The sequence below is a fragment of the Oryctolagus cuniculus genome, chromosome 14, assembly GCF_051225735.1.
Source record: "Oryctolagus cuniculus isolate XC-2025 breed Fujian yellow rabbit chromosome 14, ASM5122573v1, whole genome shotgun sequence".
In the NCBI taxonomy this organism is placed as follows: domain Eukaryota; kingdom Metazoa; phylum Chordata; class Mammalia; order Lagomorpha; family Leporidae; genus Oryctolagus; species Oryctolagus cuniculus.
In genome coordinates, this window is record NC_142880.1 from 17,745,828 (window position 1) to 17,767,872 (window position 22,045).

The window sequence follows — 22,045 nt, forward strand, 5'->3', positions numbered from 1 at the left end:
GGAAAAAGTTATTGGAGACCTCAAGATGTTTCTCTCAATCTTTTCCTTCTCTTCTTTCATTAGCTGAGAACTTTCATCTTCTCCCTGCCTTTTTATTTTGTTTTGTCAACACTCAAAAGTGCTTTCATCTTGACATCAAAGATAGCACTTCACCCAGGACAGCTTTATTTAAACTATAAGACCTTTGAACACCTTTAAGTAATGATCAGCCATCAAGAGCCAGACTGCATTGGACTTTCATCCTTAAACAGCCAAGTATCTTAAAAGGTCAAGGATTTTCTCAACACCGCAAACACACTCACCACGAATTAGGACGTGTATGTTTTGTACAGAAGGGAGGGGAAGCTGTCCATCCATTATTCGGAATCAGTCCGCTGGGCAGTTCTTGACTGTCGCATCTCCTGATGTAACTGCTTACATAATTGATGATAGTTACCTTTCTGAGAGTGCTTAAATGATTCAAGTATATACTTGTTAACTTCCAAGTAGTAGAACAAAAATTCTCTGGTGTGAGTTCTGGTGGAATAACTCAACATTCTGCTAAGGACAGAGCAGTGATACATCACAAGCTGACTATCTCCATTGCCACCTGACACTTCAAGCTTTTGCACTCCAACCACTCCGTTGCCTGGAATTTGATCCCAGTCCTTCCTCATCTTTAAAACTTCAGCTCAAGTGCAGCCAAGGCACAGAGGCTTTTCTGGAGAAGTTTGCCTCCACTGTTATGGAACGGCACTATGTGAAATCAGACGATTTTACTCCTAACTACTCAAACTACGTGACTCTTCATTTATTTACTTACTATGGTTTTCATAATCAAATGCAAGCCCTACGACTATAAAGACTGTACCTTACTGACTGCTGTATCCTCAGGGTTAGAAGTCAAAGCGGAACTTGGCATACAGCAAATGCTCAACTAGGGCTCAATGAATGAATAAAGGAATAAAGGTTCAGTGAATGATCAACATAGTTCACATCCACGAACTATAGGTGTTGGGAAGTCAGGGCCTCCAGCTTATCAGGCCTGAAAATCTGAGCAAATTCACCCAGTTCACATCGGTCTAATTCACACATATCAAATGCCTGATTAGCCAGCAGAATCATTTCAGTTTCTCACCAGATAACTCCAAAACAGCAAGCATGAAATGCAGAGTCCCTTCACAAGCAGATTTGGCGGTGCCCCGATCTGCTCCTAGGCCCCCCGAGGATGCTTAAAACTGTGAATAGTGTCCAATCCTACATGCACCAGGTTTCATCCTATACATCCAGGCCTGTGATAAAATGTATAAATTAGGCAAAGTAAGGTGTTAACAATAGTAAAGGAATTATAACAGTACACTGTAATAAAATTTATGTGAATACAGTCTCTGTCTCAAAAATCAAGCCATCCTTAGATAATATAGTATCTACATGATCAGATTGAGGCTCCCTGCTTTTTTGCATAACACATTACTGTCAGTGAAAACATGTTTTCCATCCACACTTTCTACTATAAATGCAATGCTCTTCCATGCTAAGGAAACAGCACACACTGTGGCTGAAACTTGTAGTTCGAAGGGGCACAGCGAAACCAGCACAAACTTCCTATGCTTTCTTCACAAAGTCACCGTAGTCTTAGCAACTTCACCCTATGACTGGTTTTCTTTCCCGAAGTGGCGAACTATTCTCTTAAAGGAAACGTGTTATGGCTTCTCTTCAATATCTGATTTATCAGCATCTGCTGAACCTCATGCTTCGAGGGGCTATTATTTTAAAGAGTTTTTTGTTCTTGTTTCTTAAGCACAAGCACTGTAACACTCCCACAGAGGATTTGATAACCAAAGGGCCACCAGGTGACTGATGGGCAGGACAGCGTGGATGCACTGGACAAGGGGGCCACCCACATCTCAGGTGGGCTGGAGGGGACAGCGTGAGGTTTCCTCATGCCACCCAAAGTGGTACGCGACTGAACACTTCAGAAGAGTTTGCTTCTGGAATTTTCCATGTCACATTTTTGGACTGTGAGTGACTCTGGGTAACTGAAAATCACAGAAAGGGGAAAATACTGTATTTATAAAAATCTAACACAAACTAAGAAGATACTGTCAGGTTGATTATTTCTGTGTGTAGCTCTGTTTCTAAGAGATCTGAACAAAGAACAGAGCTGATTTATGCAGTAATTTGTGGCTTGGGTTTTGTTTTTGCACGATGTGTTCGTGCTATGTGGTGGAGGCAGGAAGTGGAGGAATTACTCAGATGAAACTAATAGATTCTCTCACCTCCAGAACTGAGGGAGTAGGTCAACAGAGAAGCCAGTCACCTCCACACTTGGAGACATCAGGGGTGAACTGAGGACAATAGGCTGGGAACACATCAGTGTTCTCCCCACTTACTCATTAGTATAAGCAATGGAGTTGTTAGATTCGATTTTTTGTATTTCCCTTGGCTCATATCAAAGGAATGAAACAAGGCATAAATTAAAAGCCACAGCAAAACAAAAGAACAATCAGAAAACCGTGCAAGCCTTTCTTTTAGTTCTGATTCCATGTGCTCAAGGCTCTGCTTGTTTAAAGGAAAACTCTGCCTCAATCATAGACATAGGTCCACTGGAGTTCCCAAATATGACTTTTAAATGATCAATTTAGCGTTCTAAACAAGCCCCCCAATACACACACCTCACTATTCCTAAAGACACACTCAACACTAGATCTATGTAATCTTGGTATTTTCATGGTTTTTTTTTTTTTTTTTTTTTTTTTTTTTGACAAAACAAAGCAGGTAAACACTGTGTGCTTTACTCTATCTGCCAGGCATGTTGTCTGATAATAAAATGGTTGCTCAAATGGAGCTTAGTGTACCATATGTTAAGCTTCCAGGAAGGCTTTCTCATAACATTTCTCAAAAAATTAAAATCAGAGAAGAAATCAACAGGATTGAATCAAGAAAAACATTCCAAAAAATCAGCCAAACGAGGAGCTGGTTTTTTGAAAAAATAAACAAAATTGACACCCCATTGGCCCAACTAACTAAAAAAAGAAGAGAAAAGACCCAAATCAATAAAATCAGAGATGAAAAAGGAAACGTAACAACAGACACCACAGAAATAAAAAGAATCATCAGAAATTACTACAAGGACTTGTATGCCAGCAAACAGGGAAACCTATCAGAAATGGATAGATTCCTGGACACATGCAACCTATCTAAATTGAACCAGGAAGACATCGAAAACCTAAACAGACCCATAACTGAGACAGAAATTGAAACAGTAATAAAGGCCCTCCCAACAAAGAAAAGCCCAGGACCAGATGGATTCACTGCTGAATTCTACCAGACATTTAAAGAAGAACTAACTCCAATTCTTCTCAAACTATTTAGAACAATCGAAGAAGAGGGAATCCTCCCAAATTCTTTCTATGAAGCCAGCATCACCTTAATTCCTAAGCCGGAAAAAGATGCAGCACTGAAAGAGAATTACAGACCAATATCCCTGATGAACATAGATGCAAAAATCCTCAATAAAATTCTGGCCAATAGAATGCAACAACACATCAGAAAGATCATCCACCCAGACCAAGTGGGATTTATCCCTGGTATGCAGGGATGGTTTAATGTGCGCAAGACAATCAACGTGATACACCACATTAACAGACTGCAGAAGAAAAACCATATGATTATCTCAATAGATGCCGAGAAAGCATTTGATAAAATACAACACCCGTTCATGATGAAAACTCTAAGCAAACTGGGTTTGGAAGGAACATTCCTCAATACAATCAAAGCAATCTATGAAAAACCCACAGCCAACATCCTATTGAATGGGGAAAAGTTGGAAGCATTTCCACTGAGATCTGGGACCAGACAGGGATGTCCACTCTCACCACTGCTATTCAATATAGTTCTGGAGGTTCTAGCCAGAGCTATTAGGCAAGAAAAAGAAATTAAAGGGATACAAATTGGGAAGGAAGAACTCAAACTATCCCTCTTTGCAGATGACATGATTCTTTACTTAGGGGACCCAAAGAACTCTACTAAGAGACTATTGGAACTCATAGAAGATTTTGGCAAAGTAGCAGGGTATAAAATCAATGCACAAAAATCAACAGCCTTTGTATACACAGACAATGCCATGGCTGAGGAAGAACTGCTAAGATCAATCCCATTCACAATAGCTACAAAAACAATCAAATACCTTGGAATAAACTTAACCAAGGACGTTAAGGATCTCTACGATGAAAATTACAAAACCTTAAAGAAAGAAATAGAAGAGGATACCAAGAAATGGAAAAATCTTCCATGCTCATGGATTGGAAGAATCAATATCATCAAAATGTCCATTCTCCCAAAAGCAATTTATAAATTCAATGCAATACCAATCAAGATACCGAAGACCTTCTTCTCAGATCTGGAAAAATTGGTGCTGAAATTTATATGGAGGCACAAGAGACCTCGAATAGCTAAAGCAATCTTGTACAACAAAAACAAAGCCGGAGGCATCACAATACCAGATTTCAGGACATACTACAGGGCAGTTGTAATCAAAACAGCATGGTACTGGTACAGAAACAGATGGATAGACCAATGGAACAGAATTGAAACACCAGGAATCAACCCAAACATCTACAGCCAACTTATATTTGATCAAGGATCTAAAACCAATTCCTGGAGCAAGGACAGTCTATTCAATAAATGGTGCTGGGAAAACTGGATTTCCACGTGCAGAAGCATGAAGCAAGACCCCTACCTTACGCCTTACACAAAAATCCACTCAACATGGATTAAAGACCTAAATCTACGACCTGACACCATCAAGTTACTAGAGAACATTGGAGAAACCCTTCAAGATATTGGCACAGGCAAAGAGTTTCTGGAAAAGACCCGGGAGGCACAGGCAGTCAAAGCCAACATCAACTATTGGGATTGCATCAAATTGAGAAGTTTCTGTACTGCAAAAGAAACAGTCAGGAGAGTGAAGAGACAACCGTCAGAATGGGAAAAAATATTTGCAAACTATGCAACAGATAAAGGGTTAATAACCAGAATCTACAAAGAGATCAAGAAACTCCACAAAAACAAAACCAACAACCCAATTAAGAGATGGGCCAAGGACCTCAACAGACATTTTTCAAAAGAGGAAATCCAAATGGCCAACAGGCACATGAAAAAATGTTCAAGGTCATTAGTAATCAGGGAAATGCAAATCAAAAGCACAATGAGGTTTCACCTCACCCCGGTTAGAATGGCTCACATTCAGAAATCTACCAACAACAGATGCTGGCGAGGATGTGGGGAAAAAGGGACACTAACCCACTGTTGGTGGGAATGCAAACTGGTCAAACCACTATGGAAGTCAGTCTGGAGATACCTCAGAAACCTGAAGATAACCCTACCGTTCGACCCAGCCATCCCACTCCTTGGAATTTACCCAAAGGAATTTAAATTGGCAAACAAAAAAGCGGTCTGCAGCCTAATGTTTATTGCAGCTCAATTCACAATAGCTAAGACCTGGAACCGACCTAAATGCCCATCAACGGTAGACTGGATAAAGAAATTATGGGATATGTACTCTTTAGAATACTATACCGCAGTAAGAAACAATGAAATCCAGTCATTTGCAACAAAATGGAGGAATCTGGAACACATCATGCTGAGTGAAATAAGCCAGTCCCAAAGGGACAAATACCATATGTTCTCCCTGATCGGTGACAACTGACTGAACACCAAAAAGGAAACCTCCTGAAGTGAAACAGACACTATGGGAAATGGTGACTTGATCAGCATAGCCCTGACTGCTAATGAACAACTTAATACATTATCCCTCTTAGTAGTTTTTTTTGTCTGTTCTACTTAATATGACTGGTTTAATTCTGTAATTATCACACAGTTATTCTTAAGTGTTAAAAATTAACTGAAATGTGATCCCTGTTAAACATAAGAGTGGGAATAAGAGAGGGAAGAGATGTATAATTTGGGACATGCTCAAGCTGACTTGCCCCAAATGGTAGAGTTAAAAACATACCAGGGGATTCCAATTTAATCCCATCAAGGTGGCATGTACCAATGCCATCTCACTATTCCAAGTGATCAATTTCAGTTCACAATTGATCATAATGAAAGGACTAAGAGTCAAAGGGAGCACATAAGCAAGTCTAGTACCTGCTAACACTAACCGATGGAATAAATAAAGGGGAGAGTGATCCAACATGGGAAGTGAGATACTCAGCAGACTCATAGAATGGCAGATGTCCTAAATAGCACTCTGGCCTCAGAATCAGCCCTAAAGGCATTCAGATCTGGCTGAAAAGCCCATGAGAGTATTTCAGGCATGGAAAGCCAAGACACTCTGGCAAAAGATCTCTGTGAGTGAGATCCCAGTGGAAAGAACAGGTCTTCAAAGAAGGAGGTACCTTTCTCTGAAGGGAGGAGAGAACCTCCACTTTGACTATGAGCTTGTCTAAACAAGATAAGAATCGGAGAACTCAGAGGGCTTCCATAGCCTTGGAAACTCATGACTGGAGCATAGGGAGACTACTGATGCCATAGACAGGAGTGTCAATTGGTAAAGTCAACAACAGGAGTCACTGTGCACTTACTCCTCATGTAGGATCTCTGTCCTTAATGTGCTGTGTATTGAGATTTAATGCTATAACGAGTACTCAAACAATATATTTCACTTTGTTTTTTTTTATGGGGGTGCAAACTGTTGAAATCTTTACCTAATGTATACTAAACTGATCCTCTGTTAAAAAAAAAAAAAAAAGAAATTGTCAACTCCCAACTTGACTCTCACTGGGATTAAACATGACAATAGGTCTGATCTGATTTCATCATCATTTAAAAAAAAAATCATCTATTATTTTTCACTTTATGTTTCTGTGTGGGAGCAAACTGTTGAAATCCTTACTTAATGTATACTAAGCTGATCTTCTGTATATTAAGATAATCGAAAATGAATCTTGATGTGAATGGAATGGGAGAGGGAGTGGGAAAGGGGAGGGTAGTGGGTGGGAGGGACGGTATGTGGGGGAAGCCATTGTAATCCATAAATCGTACTTTGGAAATTTATATTCATTAAATAAAAGTTAAAAAAAATGTTCTCATCATTTTATGTGAAAAAAATTACCCAGAATATGTAAACTGAAAGCAGGTCTATTTTTCCCTACCTTAGAAATCCGTGACCACCATTAATTTTGGAAAACATAGCTTTCTATTATTTCTGATATTTAATGATCTCTCAGCTCCCCATAATTTCTAAAGGAAGTCAAAGTAGCAGGCTGAGCAGTGTCCTTCGGAGTGAGTTTTCAAGAGACAGGAGAGCTGCAGCCGGCACTGTGGCATAGCAGGTAAGGCTGCCACCTGCAGTGCCCGCGTCCCAAGTGGGTACTGGTTCGAGGCCCGGCTGCTCTACTTCTAATCCAGCTCTCTGCTGTGGCCTGGGATAGCAGTAGAAGATGGCCCAGGTTCTTGGGTCCCTGTACCTGAGTGGGAGACCCAGAGGAGGCTCCAGGCTCCTGGCTTCGGATCAGCACAGCTCCAGCCATTGCGGCCATTTGGAGAGTGAACCAGTGGATGGAAGACTTCTCTCTCTCTATCTCTCTCTCTGCCTCTCCTTCTCTCAATGTGTAAATCTTTCAAGTAAAGTAAATAAATCTTTAAAAAAAACAAAACAAAACAAAACAAACAAACAAAAAAAAAACAAAAAAGAAACAGGAGAGCAAGGCAAAAGGTTCCCCTTTGTGGAGATCTCAGAAATGGAGAAAGAGATCCCTCACTCAGCCTTTAGTAAACATGAATGCCATGTGGATGAGAGGTCAAATGCCCCAGAAGGGTCACGGACAGAGACACTGACATTAGATCTCAGGAGAGGTCTCCCCTTTTGATATCAAACCTCCAAATGACAAGAAAGAAGACGGCTCCTCATTAATTTCTCCATTCACCAATAGTTGTGCATCTACGGAATGGCAAGCAGAAAGTGCTCCGTGGTGGGAAAGCCAGGGTGACATTCTAGAGAATCAGCCACCAGTGCCCGAGGGGTCCTGACGTGCAGCACACCTGCCACAGGGCCAGGCCAGTTCTGGGGGCTCCCCGCGCCTCAGTACTCCATCTACTGCAAATCTGTGGAGCCTTGAGCAGGGCTTAGAACCACAGAGGTGGTGGTGCACTCCCCGGGCATCTCAGAACAGTGAGGAAGGAAGTGCCTCCGCATGTTACCAATCCACAGGGTCATGAAGGAGCCTTGAGGAGCTGTACTGGCCCCAGGCTGACAGGTGTGAGTGGGGAGGAGAGCACACAGATAACAGCATCGGGAAAGAAGCTCTTAGAACACCCAAGGAGAATGAGTGCGCAGCCAGCAACTGCATCCCCCAAGGCAAGTGTTGTCTCCCTTCACAGTCCTGTGACACATCTGAAAGGCCACGAGAGAAATAACCCAGATGGGCCTGGAGGCGGCAGATGTGTGCGACTTTAGTGCACACAGTGAAGCCTGAGGACTGAGGGAACCAGAGCCACAGGTGCTGCTGGAACCTGAACCAGGAGGAGGCAGCGAGTGGAGGAAGATGAGGCTGGAGAGCTGGGCGGTAGCCAGCGGGGCAGCCCTGCAGGCCCGGGCTCCATCAGGGGCTGAGGAAACACCGGCAGGTTTTAAACTGGGAAATGACATAGCTGGAGATGCATTTAGGACAGTTCTCAGGCCCCCGTGCAGTGCAGAGGTTCGTTTGAGGAGGAAAAGGCGGAAGGCAGAGGTGTGGTCAGCAGGAAGAACTTTGAACTTCTCTACATCATCATAACCATGGCCATGGCCGCACTGGTTATGGTGGCTCAAAGCACAGGAGCTGATGAGAACTTGGGAAAACAATCCAGCAGCCCTTTACATCATTTCTCAAACGGCTAAATGCAGAATTAGCGTCTGATCCAGCAGTTTCTCTCCCAGGTAAACGCCCAAGAGAAATGAAAACATATGTGTGCTGAAAACTCATACACTGTGATTCATAGCAGCCACAAAGCAGAAACAACCCAAATGCACCCAGATCCCGCGATCGCATCCAGGCGCTGCGCGAGGCCCTGCCGGGGCGGCCATGCGGGGGTGACAGGAGAGCGGCCAAGACGCAGTGGTCCCTCACCCCCTCGCCGCCACAGCCAACACTGCTCCCCGGCGGCCCTCACTTGCTTCCCTTAGCACCCCCAGCCCCGGCGCTGCCTGGAGGCGGCTGCACTCAGTGCATCTGGGAAAGCTGTGGAAGATGGCCCATGTGGGAGACCCAGAAGAAGTTCCTGGCTCCAGCCTAGCCCAGTTCCAGCCATTTGGGGAGTGAACCAGCAGATGAAAGATCTCCCTCTGTGTCTCTCCTTCTCTCCGCTTCTCTGCTTTTTAAATAAATAAATAAATAGATAGATTTAAAAAATCCATCAAAGAAGGAGGTACCTTTCTCTGAAGGGAGAAAAGAACTTCCACTTTGACTATGACCCTATCTGAATAAGATCGAAGTCGGTGAATTCAAAAGGCTTCCATAGCCTTGGCAACTCATGACTAGAGCCTAGGGAGATTACTGACACCATAAACAAGGGTGTCAAATTGTTAAGTCAACAACAGGAGTCACTGTGTACTTACTCCTCATGTGGGATCTCTGTCCTTAGTGTGCTGTCCAATGTGAAGTAATGCTATAACTAGTACTGAGACAGTATTTTACACTTTGTATTTCTGTGTGGGTGCAAACTGATGAAATCTTTACTTAATATATACTAAATCGATCTTCTGTATATGAAAATTGAAAATGAATCTTGATGTACATGGAATGGGAGAGGGAGTGGGAGATGGGAAGGGTGTGAGTGGGAGGGAAGTTATGGGGGGGGGGAAGCCATTGTAATCTAAAAGCTGTACTTTGGAAATTTATATTTACTAAATAAAAGTTAGAAAAAAAAAAAAAGAAAACATACGTGTGCTCAAAACTCATACACTGTGATTCATAGCAGCCACAAAGCAGAAACAACCCAAATGCACACAGTGGCATTTTATTTGGCAAGGAAAAAAATAAAGTCTGGCACATGCAACAAGAGGGATGAACCCTGAAGACACTGTGCCAAGAAAAAGAAGCCAGTGACAAGGACCCACACCGTGCACGATTCCATCTATATGAAGTATGCAGAGACAGAAAATACACTGGTGCTTGCTTAGAATGGGAAGAGGTGAGGAAAGAGGGAGAAATGGAGGAAGATGACCAACGGGCATGGGAGTTCTTGGGGGCTAATGAAAACGTTATAAAACTGTGACAGATGCCCACCACCACGGATATACTAAAAGCCACTGAATTACGCGCAACAAATGGGTGAGTTGTATGGGATGTTAATTGTATCTCAACAAAGCAGTTAAAAAGAGTGGCTGAGATCCCTTCCAACAACAACACAACATCACTGCAATATGAGCTAACAATGGCAACATGGAGAATAAGAAACCTCCCCAAAGGAAACAGTTGGAAAGGTTTGGGACTGGAATGAGCTAAAGGGATGAAAAGTGCCTATACATAGGACAGCTCAATTTGATCAGGAATATGAAATTATATGTATATTCATGAAACTGCAAGCATTCTGTTGCTTCAACGTAGCAAGCAAAGATTCTTTTCTAGATCGCCTGCAAGGTTAAAGCAAACACAGGAGCATCCTACAGGAGAGACGTAGCTCCAGATAGAAAACAAAACCAAAAACAAGGCCGAGTTACTGGCCCTGTGTTTTCAGCACTCACATCTGCTATAAACTGTATCACCTTAGTCAAGTGCATCAGGTCACAGTAACTATGTAACCCATCCGAGTGGAGTGCGTTCTCCTGGATGGTTCATTACAGCAGGTCTTCAGTGTCCCTCCAGGAAAAGGAAGGGCACCTAGCAGACCAGGGTCCATGATCACTTTGTGAATACTGTAGTGAATTCCCTGTGTCAGTGTGACTTGGACAAGGGCTGCCGAGGGCATGTCTGTGTGTTTCCAGATGAGACAGGTATGGGAGTCAGTGGCTAAGTAAAGAAGATAGGCCCTCACTAGGATGGGTGGGCATCATTCAATCCTTCCTGGATCCACACAGAACAAAAGGGTGGAGGAAGGGTGAATTAACATTCTCATTCTCTCCCTGGACTCCTTAACCCCCCACCCCCAGGACTTACACAAGGCCCCCCAACCCACTGCACCTACCGGGCCCTCAGGTCCCTGGAGTAGGACTGAATTATACCATGGGCCTTCCTGGATTTTCAGCTCATCATGGGACTTCTTGGTCTCCACAATGGAGTCAGACAATTCCCATAATACATCTTTCCTCTTGGATATCTCGGACATCTGACTGGTTGTAGTTCTCCGGAGAACTCTGCCTTACACAAGTGACGAAAAGTGTCCTCTCTCTCTCTCATTGGCAGCTTCAAGGTAAAGAGATGGTGTGAGCTGCTGATAGTGAGTTGATAAGCAAAGCACGGATACTTGGCTTCCACTGAGAAGAAACATAAACCCAGGGAGTCAGAGGGACAAGTGGAAACCACAATCGGCTTGTATCTACCAGATACAGTGTCAAATTATTTTGGAAGCCAATGACCAACAGGGTCAGGATCTTGGACACAGCTTCCTTCCCAGTGTATTAGGTTACTGGAGCTGCTGCAACAAAGCTTAAAAACCCAGGGGGATTAAACAGCATTCTTTCTCACAGTCCTCTAGGCTGAGGTCAAGGTATCAGTAGAGTTGGTTTTCCTCTGAGACTGCTTTCTGTGACTTGCACATAGACATTTTCTCTGTGAGTCTTCAACATGGTCTTCCCCTCTGGGCATATCTGTCTTCCATAGATACCCATCCCGATGGCATCATTTTTCATTTTATTAGACTGAGTACAGTCTATTTCTGAGGTGTCATGGTTTCAACTTTAAGCATATGATCTTTTTGCAAGAGGCCATCATAATTGGCAAGGTACAGGGAATCAGAACTTAAGCATAGGGGCTGACACTGTGGCGCAGCAGGTCAAACCCCACCTGGCCTGCAGTTGGCATCAAGTCCCGGCCGTTTCACTTCTGATCCAGCTCTCTGCTATGGCCTGGGAAAAGCAGAAGATGACCCAAATCTTTGGAACTCTGCACCAGCATGGGAGACCTGGAGGAAGCTCCTGGCTCCTGGCTCCAGATGGGTCCAGCTCTGGCCATTGTGGCCATCTGGGGAGTGAACCAGTGGATGGAAGACCTCTCTCTCTGTGTAACTCAGACTTTCAAATAAATGTATAAATCTGTTTTTAAAAAATAACTTAAGTGCAGAGATTATTTTCTCACTAAGTTATCCTATGGTTGAAGAAAACCATAGGGTGTTTTTGGTTGTGTTGGTTTTAAGTGGAATGATTCCACCGACGCTCTCTGGTGGCAACAAAGGCACAGGTAACACGGTCTCTGTAGACCTCAGTGCTGTCAGTTCCCTCTGAGCACAAGAAAGGAGATGCTGACTTTCTTGCACTGGTTCTGCAGACTCTCGGATCCCAGGTGCTGAAGAAGGAGCCACGAGACAGAGGCAAGGCTGCGCTTCATGACTGAAGCCAGGCTGAGCTCCTGGAATGTGATCGAAGGTCCTGGGTTGGGTTTTAATAGATCTGGTTCTATTCACAAGGCTACATTGTGATGCTGAGGTCTTTTCCCTTACTGTTCAGATGGTAACATTTTGAAAGCTGCTGGTAAAACTCAAGAGGGAGACTAATAAGTGGCTGATGTTGTGACCATGAAATGGAACTTAGAACAAGGACCTCAAATGGGGCCAGACTCTTTAATGATGAGAGAAATCCGAAAAGTCTGCTTTAATATCACCATTCTTTGGCCTCATTTTTAGTTTTACAGCATTAGGTAAATAGTTCTGGTATTTTCCCCATCATCCTTATTCTGCTCCAGCTTTACTTTTTTGTCATAATAGCTACCACTCTAACAACTTATTCACTTATTTTATTTACTCTTCATTTATCTCAACTAAATTCAAATGTAATTCCTATGGGACAGGAATCTCTGCCTGTTTTATCCATGGACATATCCCAAACACCTAAACCAGAGCTGAACCATTAATAGAGACTGGGGTTTAATGTTTCAATGAATGACAAAGTAATTTTTTAAAACAGGCATCTCAGAATTCCTTTGAAATGGACACTGTAGGGGACTGTGTACTTACTCCAGTTAGGCCATTATTCAAAAAATACTTAGAATTTCTTAAGCTTCAGTTCATGAGCCACACAGTCTTATTAACTCAGATTTGTATTTTACACTTCACTAGAGCCATCATTTTCCAGTATTCTCAACTATTTTCTTTATCAAACTTTTTCCTAATGACTTTTAATTCAAAGAGTCAAATCCGACCTGGAAGGACAAAGATTTAGAACAATTCCACACAGACTCAACAAGAAAAATCTCTTTGCACAATCACCAGGAGTGAAGAAAGAGCTCCCAGGAACATTCTATAATGTTAAGATCAGTATAGACTGCATGTAATGTTGGGCAGGACACACAAGTCTCCCTTCTCAGGGGAATTTGCACTACCACACTTGGTAGTGTGTTCTTTTATACCCATGTCTTCTGTCACCTCTTGCCAATTTCATTAAGCACTAAGATCAGATACACTGGGCTGGGTGGCATTAAAGGAAGCAAAGTCATGAAAAATGAGACAAGTAACCATTCTTTCTAATATATCCCTAGGAGCCCTTTTGCAAGTATTTCCCCAAGCCCCAGTTTAAAAGTATATGCTAGGTAGAGAACACATGAGACACAGAATGGAACAGCAAAGTGCCCTGACAGGATCACCTGTGTGCAGGCAGTGAGTGTGAGGAAGGGCCGGGGCACAGCTCATCGCATGACCAGCCTAGCTTCCTGCTCACCAGGCATGCTGGCCTTCTTGCAGATCTCTGACCAGCCTCTGCTCCCACTGCCTCTTCCTTCTGCCAGGTATGCTGTCACCCCCATCCCTCCCAGACCGTAGCACCACGTCACCAGGAAGACCACAGCTCCCACGTGGCTTTCTTCGGGGCGGGGATGGGGGGTGGTCCTTCTCTCACTACCAAGCACATTAGGTCCTTTGAGCTTTGGCATTGAAGCATTCGTCACAGCAGGTGCTTATACACCGTGGGACTACCAGATTCACACTTGTCCCCACAGTAAATGAGGCCACAGGAGGGCAGAGACTAGGGATGATTTGCTCACCATAGTCCCTTGAGTGCCTGCTGCCAAGCCCAGCGCAATGGGTGCTCACTAAGTACATTCACCCCTGCTGCGCTCAGTGATCAGACACCAGGGCGAGGCTGGGAGGGCTGGGGCTGAACAGTGGTGCGTTCTGACCGAGCTCTTTCCTTCCCCTGAGACACCTGTTTGAAAGTCGCCCACCTGGTGACCTAGTCCCTCTACAAAAGTCCAGATCTAGAATTTAACCATATGAACTAAGCTTCTTATAGGTCATACTGTAAGAAACGCCTACTACAATACTATCCTTGTAACTTTCTGCAAGACAACAGTCAATCAATCTCTGAGCTGCAATGAAGGCCCAGAACAAGTTCTGCTTTGGGAAGAGAAGGCTCATTCTCCACACGAATCTGTGTGCTTCTCAGTTGAATAAGAACTACTGAGACCCCAAACTTTCCACCATTTCTTGGCTGCCAGGAAGATCAGACCCACAAACTCCTTAGAGTAATGAGTGAATCCCTGGCACTGATTTTTTCCTTGTTTCTCTGACTCTCTGAAATGATTTTTGTTCCACTCTTTTAATTACCTTGGACTTACACATTTGAATGCTGCAAGATACTTCAAATATATTCCATGAATAGGTGAGATTCAAAATAATAAGTAAATATTAATTGCATCATGACTTTTCCAAAGTTAAGTGTTTCACCCAGTTTAGTAAATTCATACTTTTTGAAACTATTTCCCACTTGCTGATGTTATTACATATTCTTCTACTGAAAGCATCTGAACACTTAATTTGCCTTAATTCTGACACAGGTAGGCGCCACCCTCTACTGTAGGTGAGATTACACACAGAAGAACAGCAGATGGTGCACCAGCCCCCACTCAGTGCTTCCACTCAGCACTTGCCCTCCTCACGCAGAATTCAATGGGTGTGCAGTTTGGTTGGACAGGTCCAGCTGGTGATTCCTTTGCTGGCTGCACACAGCACTTGTCACCTGCTAGCGTTTCAGTTGGGGTGTTCAGTCTATGACGGCCTCACTCTCAGGTGGTAGTGCTGGCAGTTAGCTGGGTCACACCTCTCTGGCAGGTCACATGGGGGGCTCCCTGTGCAAAAATGGGGTTCCAGAAGCAAGTGGAGAAACAGCATCCCTGCGCTAAAGTGCATTTTCAAGGCTCAACTTGCAACACGTTGCTATCCAGTTAGCTAGTGCAAATCACTTGGTCAAGCAAAAAGTCAGAAGGGAACATTGCAACAGACATGCCTGATTAACTGGAAGCTAGCATTCTACCAATTTACTACAAAATATAGAAAACTAAATAAAATAATCTTCCTTCTCAATTTTCAAAACACTATTGCTTTTGACCAAACAGTAGACATCTCTGGACAGCAATTGTGGTTTATTTTAACTTCTGTGTTACACTGCTCTTCCAGGATCTTGATTCATGCTTACCCAATAGCAAGAAACATTTCCTTCTTTTTCAAAATTAGGGGAAAAAAAAGGTCAGCCTCAGACACAGAGTTATGTGAAAATCAATATTTCATTAGATCAGCCATAGTTCCAATTGCAGTACAGAGAAATAAAACTGAAGCCAAAAAATGGTTGCAGAACAGGTATGGAGACAATTGCTATAACCATGAGAAAAACAGTGACCAATAGTAATATATATTTGTAACTTTTCAGCCAGGGACCAAAAACACATAAAGATCACAAAGTACACTATGGTGGTAAACCAAGGAGGATAATGATAATTATGGTTTAACTATATAATCTGAACTCAAAAAGTTGTGTGAAATAAACTAGTTCCCAAGTTAAATGAAATTCCAGGGGTTTGGTGAACATTATAGTATTCTGGGTCAATAAACTGAGAAAAAATAGGGCCTGGCTCATTAAGCATTGAGTTTTTCAGAGAGTAACAAACGTGTTGAATGTCAGGCTCGCTCTCTCTCTCACAGCCACTTGGAAGTCTGCAATTAGGGTAAATGTCAACTAACTGTAAAGCTTCCAGAATCTACCTCTAAGCTGTGTTATCCTCATCTCCCACACAGTTTGAGCCTCCTCCCCTCCAAGCTCAATGAAACACTTGGTCCTTTCACCCAGACACTCTCTGACCATGATTTCCAAGTGCCAACACCCTACCAGCCCCCTCCACTGCCTCCATGTTCTTTCTGAAGAACCAGTGAAAAGTCACTCCCGTCAGAGTCTGTCCTAATGTGCTCAAGCAGAGCTCACTCCTTCCCACTTCCGGCTTCCCTGCCAAATCTCATTATCTCTGGGGGAGGTGCCCAGGGCAGGTGGCTCTGTCCTGTCAGGAAGAGGCCAGGCTTGGTGTCTCAGGTTCACACAGAGATGACAGGTCAAGCTGTTGGCTCAATTAGAGAAATGACGACGAGTCAGGACAGGGAGGGAGAGCAAACAGAGGAGGAAAAACAGGAAGCAGGAGAGAGGGAAGAAGGGGGAGGAAAGAGGTGTGGGAGAGACACAATTCCTCAAGGAGAAAGGAGGTGGGAAGGAAATCTGGGAGAAGAAAGGAAGGAGAAGAGTGGACAGGTTTTATGATGGGTACCCATCTAGGGCTTTAAAAATGTACTTATTTCTTTACTTCCTTGTTTATGTATTTATTTGAGAGGGAGAGAGGGAGGGAGGGAGGGAGAAGGGGGGACACTCCCATCTGTTGGTTCACTCCTTAAATGCCCACAATGCCTAGGGCTGGGCCAGGCTAAAGTGGGGAACCAAGAATGGGATCCAGGTCTCCCACTCGGGCAACAGGCACCCAGTGACTTACACCATCACCTGCTGTCCCCCAGGGGCTGCACTGGTAAGAAGCTGGAACCAGAGCCAGAATCTTACTTCAGGCCCAGACAATCCAATTTGGGATGCAGGTGTCTGAATAGCTGGGCTAAATGCCTGCCCGTCTAGGGTTTTTCTAAACATAGCATACATTGTCTTTTTATATGCCTTCAATAATCTTACAAGATAAACACTATTATTAACCTATTTTGTGGGTGAAGAAACCAAAGCAGAGGGACACTGAGTACCTTGTCTAGAATCACAGCCAAGAAAATGCAGGGTAAGAGCATTAGCAAGGGAGTCTGTCACCGTGGCTCACTTGGTTAGTCCTCCACCTGCAGCTCCGGCATCCCATGTGGGTGCCGGGTTCTGGTCCCGGTTGCTCCTCTTCCAGTCCAGCTCTCTGCTGTGGCCCGGGAAGGCAGTGGAGGATGGCCCAAGTGCTTGGGCCCTGCACCCACATGGGAGACCAGGAGGAAGCACCTGGCTCCTGGCTTCGGATTGGCACAGCACCAGCCGTGGCAGCCATTTGGGGAGTGAACCAATGGAAGCAAGACCTTTCTCTCTCTCTCTCTCTCTCTCTCACTGTCTATAACTCTGTCAAATAATAATAATAAAAAGAGTATTAGCAGGGGGCCAGATGCCCTCGAGCCAGAGCAGCATGCCCTTCCAGGGTCCAGTTTTATGACCCTGATCAACTTCATCAAGACCACAATGGAGAAAAACTGTGTTGGTAAAGATTTGGTTTTTGGTGAAGTACATTCCAGCTACTCATTTTGACAACCTAGATTATAAACCTCAAAATGGAAGACTCTTACTAAGTCAAGTATTTGAATTATTCATCTGCAGCTTAGAGCAGAAAGCCTGTCCATGAGTTCCTACTACCTGCAAAGAAGTTATAAGTAACAGCCTTATGCAATCCAGTGCTGTGTTGTTGGTTTGGCTCTTGGGATCTCACTCCCTGCTACAAGAGGCAGGAATGTTGGCTTAATGGGTGTGATGTGGGCAAGGAGGCTGCTAGCAAGGGGGAGATGAGGTCACCAGTTCCCCCTGCAGCCCCACCTACATGGCTCAAATCCTCGCCATCCCTTTAAGTGCAGCAGCAAACTGTACCTTCCATGTTTTCACAGCTCAGAACCAGAACTGGCCAAAAATCACCAACATGGCTGCTGGTTCCATTCCCATAATTACCTTTAGTGTACTATACGGTCATTATAATAAAATCACCATGGCTTACACACCTTACTCCTATCATGCACCTCACACTGTGACACATCCCAAAAAGGGTAAGAACATACCAAGTGCTCAACCCCCACCCCAAAACTCCACCCCTTATGAATATTCAATTAAACTCTGCCCAGACACCACCCCTTACTCCTACAGTTCGTGTAAGTGATGGCTCCCAATCTTGCTGAATGCAGCTCTCTCGAGTATGCCCATACTCTTTGAGTGTGTACTTTTGCTTTGCGCATAAACAAATCTTGCTTCCCTGCTGACCTGCACCTAAGTCCCATCTTTGCATACCTTCTTGTGTGGGAGACCGGATGCTGGCCCCAGCCATCCCAAGAAAGGTATAACCGGAAAAGGGATAGGTTCTGACATCACTCAGGTTCTACCTCCAATCATGCCAATAACATCTAAAGGTTTTTGTTCGTTTGTTTTTTGGTTTTTCTATCAGTAACATCATATTCCCTAGGTCACAGATTCGTGAAGATTGCTTGAGGGAACACATACAAATCAGTATCATGCCTAGCACACAGTAGGTGCTCAATACATGTCATTGCCAAATAGTGTCCCCCAGTATGAACCTTGGACACAATTTCTTTCAGATCTACATTCTAGGAAAGACTCTTCCTCCAAAGCATTGGCATGCGTTCCATTCTATGGCTGTAACCCAGACAGTAGGAGTTAGGTAGGAGACTGGCACAGGGACAGAAGCAGAGTCTGAGCAGTTCGGTCTTCAGAGATTGTTTTTCCAAGGATGCTCCAGGAAGGCTGATCTTGCAACATTGTACTTGGAGGTGGCTGGGCCACCAGTCAGCCAAGGAAAGTTGCAACACACGACTGAGTCAGCTTTAAAGGGACAATGTAGCAGATCTATGCTGCTTGAGCACCTGACAATCCACTAATGCTTGCTACAGAAACTCCAGCAAATTGCTTCTCCAGGAGGCCGTTCCTTTAGGGAGCTCCACCTAACCGCCGTCTCCTCTCCTTACTTCGAATCTATAAAGCTGTCATCTGAGCAACTCCTGCAGACGGATCCCTTACAGCCACTTCCACAGACACCAAGCTTTTCTTTTAGCTCCGAAAAAACTGGAAAAAAAAAAAGCTAAAATTGCTTGTTTTACTTGCTTAAAAATGCCAGTTGAAAAAGCAGCCAGCCCAAAGACAGCCTGCTTGCTTCTATGAGACAGTGGCCAGCGAGGCCAAACCTAAATGGCCAAACCCAAGGAGGTGACCGCTGGAGCTAATCTTGCCAAATGCACATTGCCAGACACTGTATGAGTGGCCTAACAATGGATGACCAAGGCCCAAATAGGGAACCCGAACAGGAGTCTCCTTAGCAACTCTCGTGGGAGTGACCTGGCAGCACCCCTGCTCCTGCCTGGAGTCCCCAGAACTAACTCTCTGCTCAGGACACCTGTCCAAAGTCTCCCTGGCAATGGCTCCCCTTACCCTCACTAAAATCTGCTTATAAATTCACAGCCCCAAACACCCTTAGGAACCTGGGGGGAGACCTTGAGCTGAGTCTTTCTTAGGCTCCAAGCTGAGTTCTGTCCTATGGCCCACTCCTGCTGGCCTTGTGGATTTTACTGTGCTTGCTATAATAAACATTTGCTGCCTGTCCTTGCTGTCTATGAGAGCCTCACTCAATCTCGCTCTCTGAGATCTAAAGAACCTATCCCCTGCACCCACAACACAAAACCAGAATCGAATGCCACCTTGCCCTTGGTTCTGTTCTGTTACTTGCTGACCTGCCGTCTAATATTGCTTCCCATTGTATCTGCATTTCCCCTCATCCTGACCACTATACGTCTTCCTGTAAGCTGTTTCAGGTACTTACATGATAAAGCAGGAGTAACAAATGAGCAAATGTTTTTGCTTGTATACATGCTTGCCCAACCAACCACAGGAAAGTCTGTTCCCCTAAAATAGAGTACAGGGTGGTTCACCCCCAAAACTGAGCTTGATGCAGCATGTTCTTGGGAAGTACATACTGAGTTCATACGTGAATACAGAATTAGAGAGAATTGACTACCACAGAAAATGCTGTAACTCCAATTCCTGATCACAATCATACACGTTTAAATGCTTCCAAATTATTTCCAATTTAGTTATCAATGGAAAATGTTGCAACAATTTCAATTACTATCCCTTCCTCATTCTCCCAGGTGAAGAGCTGGAGTCACAACTGTACATAAACTCACTGGGACTAGGCACCAGACACATCTTGTGTTGTGGTCCATATTGTGACAGCCAGAGCCCCTGGCTATCCTGCCCACTGCTCCATGGCAAGCATGTGGCAACTGTCACCCTACCTAACAAGGGACTGCCGCTACAGGTGTGAACCCCTCACACTGTGGTCCACAGTACAGCAATTGTCAGCCCCTACCTGGCCTGCTTGTCCGTGGCTCCCTTGCAATGCACTTGATAAATGCAGCCCTGCTATGTGCTCCTGGTGAATTACTGCATCAAGCACAACTCCAGCTCCTGCATTTCCTGTGACTAAAACCAAAGTATGTAGTTCTGGAGCTGGATAGCACAGTACAGAGCATTCCTGCTGTGTGTCTTTGAAAGGCAGAGAAGGACAGAGAGAGAGAGAGCGAGAGAGCGAGCGAGTGAGCTATCTTTCATCTGCTGGGTCACTCCCCAAATTCCTGCAATAGCCAGGCCTGGGCCTGGCCAAAGTCAGAAGCTGAGAACCCAACACAGGTCTTGCATATAGGTAGCAGGGACCCAAGTACTTGAGCCATCACCTGCTGCCTCTCAAGGTGCATTTTAGTAGGAATCTGAAATTGGAAGCAGAGCTCGGATTCAAACCCAGGCACTCTGATATGGGATGCGAGCATCCCAAGGAATATCTGAACCATTAGGCCTGACATCCACTTCCTGCCTCGTCACTTAGTAGAGGAGAAAACAAAGTCAGAGGATATGCCCGGTAGGAAGAGAGCGGCAGCGGGGCTGGACAAGACCCAGCTCCATCCGGGTCCTTCTCAGTGCATTCTCCTGTAATTTAGGACAGCAAGCATCATGATGATGGGGCTAAGTTAGTCACCTACACACACAAGGAATCATCTGCTCTCCTTTCTAAAAGGCCTTCTTATACAAACTACTGAACCAGGGATTTTGTAGAACCAGCGCCACTGGTTTGGCAGAGCCTTTGAAGAGTATAGGAGGTCTGCTAACCAGTGGAACAGTCCAGCCTCCGGCCCTCAGCTCACACAACAGGTGTCACTGTTTTACAGAGACCTTTCCTGGCAGACTGTGTGGACAGCCGTCCTTTCTTCCACCACCCTCACCCCACCTTTCCAATCCCTTATCACGATGTAATACCACCTCCGGTATCTTTTGCATGCTTCTTTTGGAGGTTGGTGGACTGTTGATGCCTCTAGAATATACAAAGTAAACCTTGTCCATTAGCTGAATAGGCAATTTTTCTTTTCATTTGAAAGGCTTTGTGGCAGAGAGAGAGAGAGAGAGAGAGAGAGAAAGGGAGAGAGAGGGAGAGAGAGGGAGAGAGAGGGAGAGAGAGGGAGAGAGAGGGAGAGAGAGGGAGAGAGAGGGAGAGAGAGGGAGAGAGAGGGAGAGAGAGGGAGAGAGAGGGAGAGAGAGAATCTTCCATCCACTGGTTCACTTCCCAAACGCTCTTAACAGCCACAGCTGGGCCAGGCCAAAGCCAGGAGCCCAGAACTCAGCCTGGGTCTCCCACATGGGTGGCAGGGACTCAAGTCCATGAGCCATCATCTGTGTCTCCCAGGGTTTGCATTAACCGGAAGCTGGATCCAAAGCAGAGCAGCAGAAACTCACACCAGGCACCCTCCTATGGAATGTGGGAATCCCAGGCAGCAACTTAACCCCTGTGCCAAATGCCAGCCCTGCAAATTTTCATTAGCTATAGCA

The 22,045-nt window shown here is 44.6% G+C and overlaps 1 protein-coding gene across 9 annotated transcripts in view; it reads right to left on the minus strand.

Annotated features, from left to right (window-relative positions):
* Positions 1–22,045, minus strand: part of MCTP1 (multiple C2 and transmembrane domain containing 1) — a 767,919-nt gene that overhangs the window by 446,686 nt on the left and 299,188 nt on the right. The window lies entirely within an intron of this gene.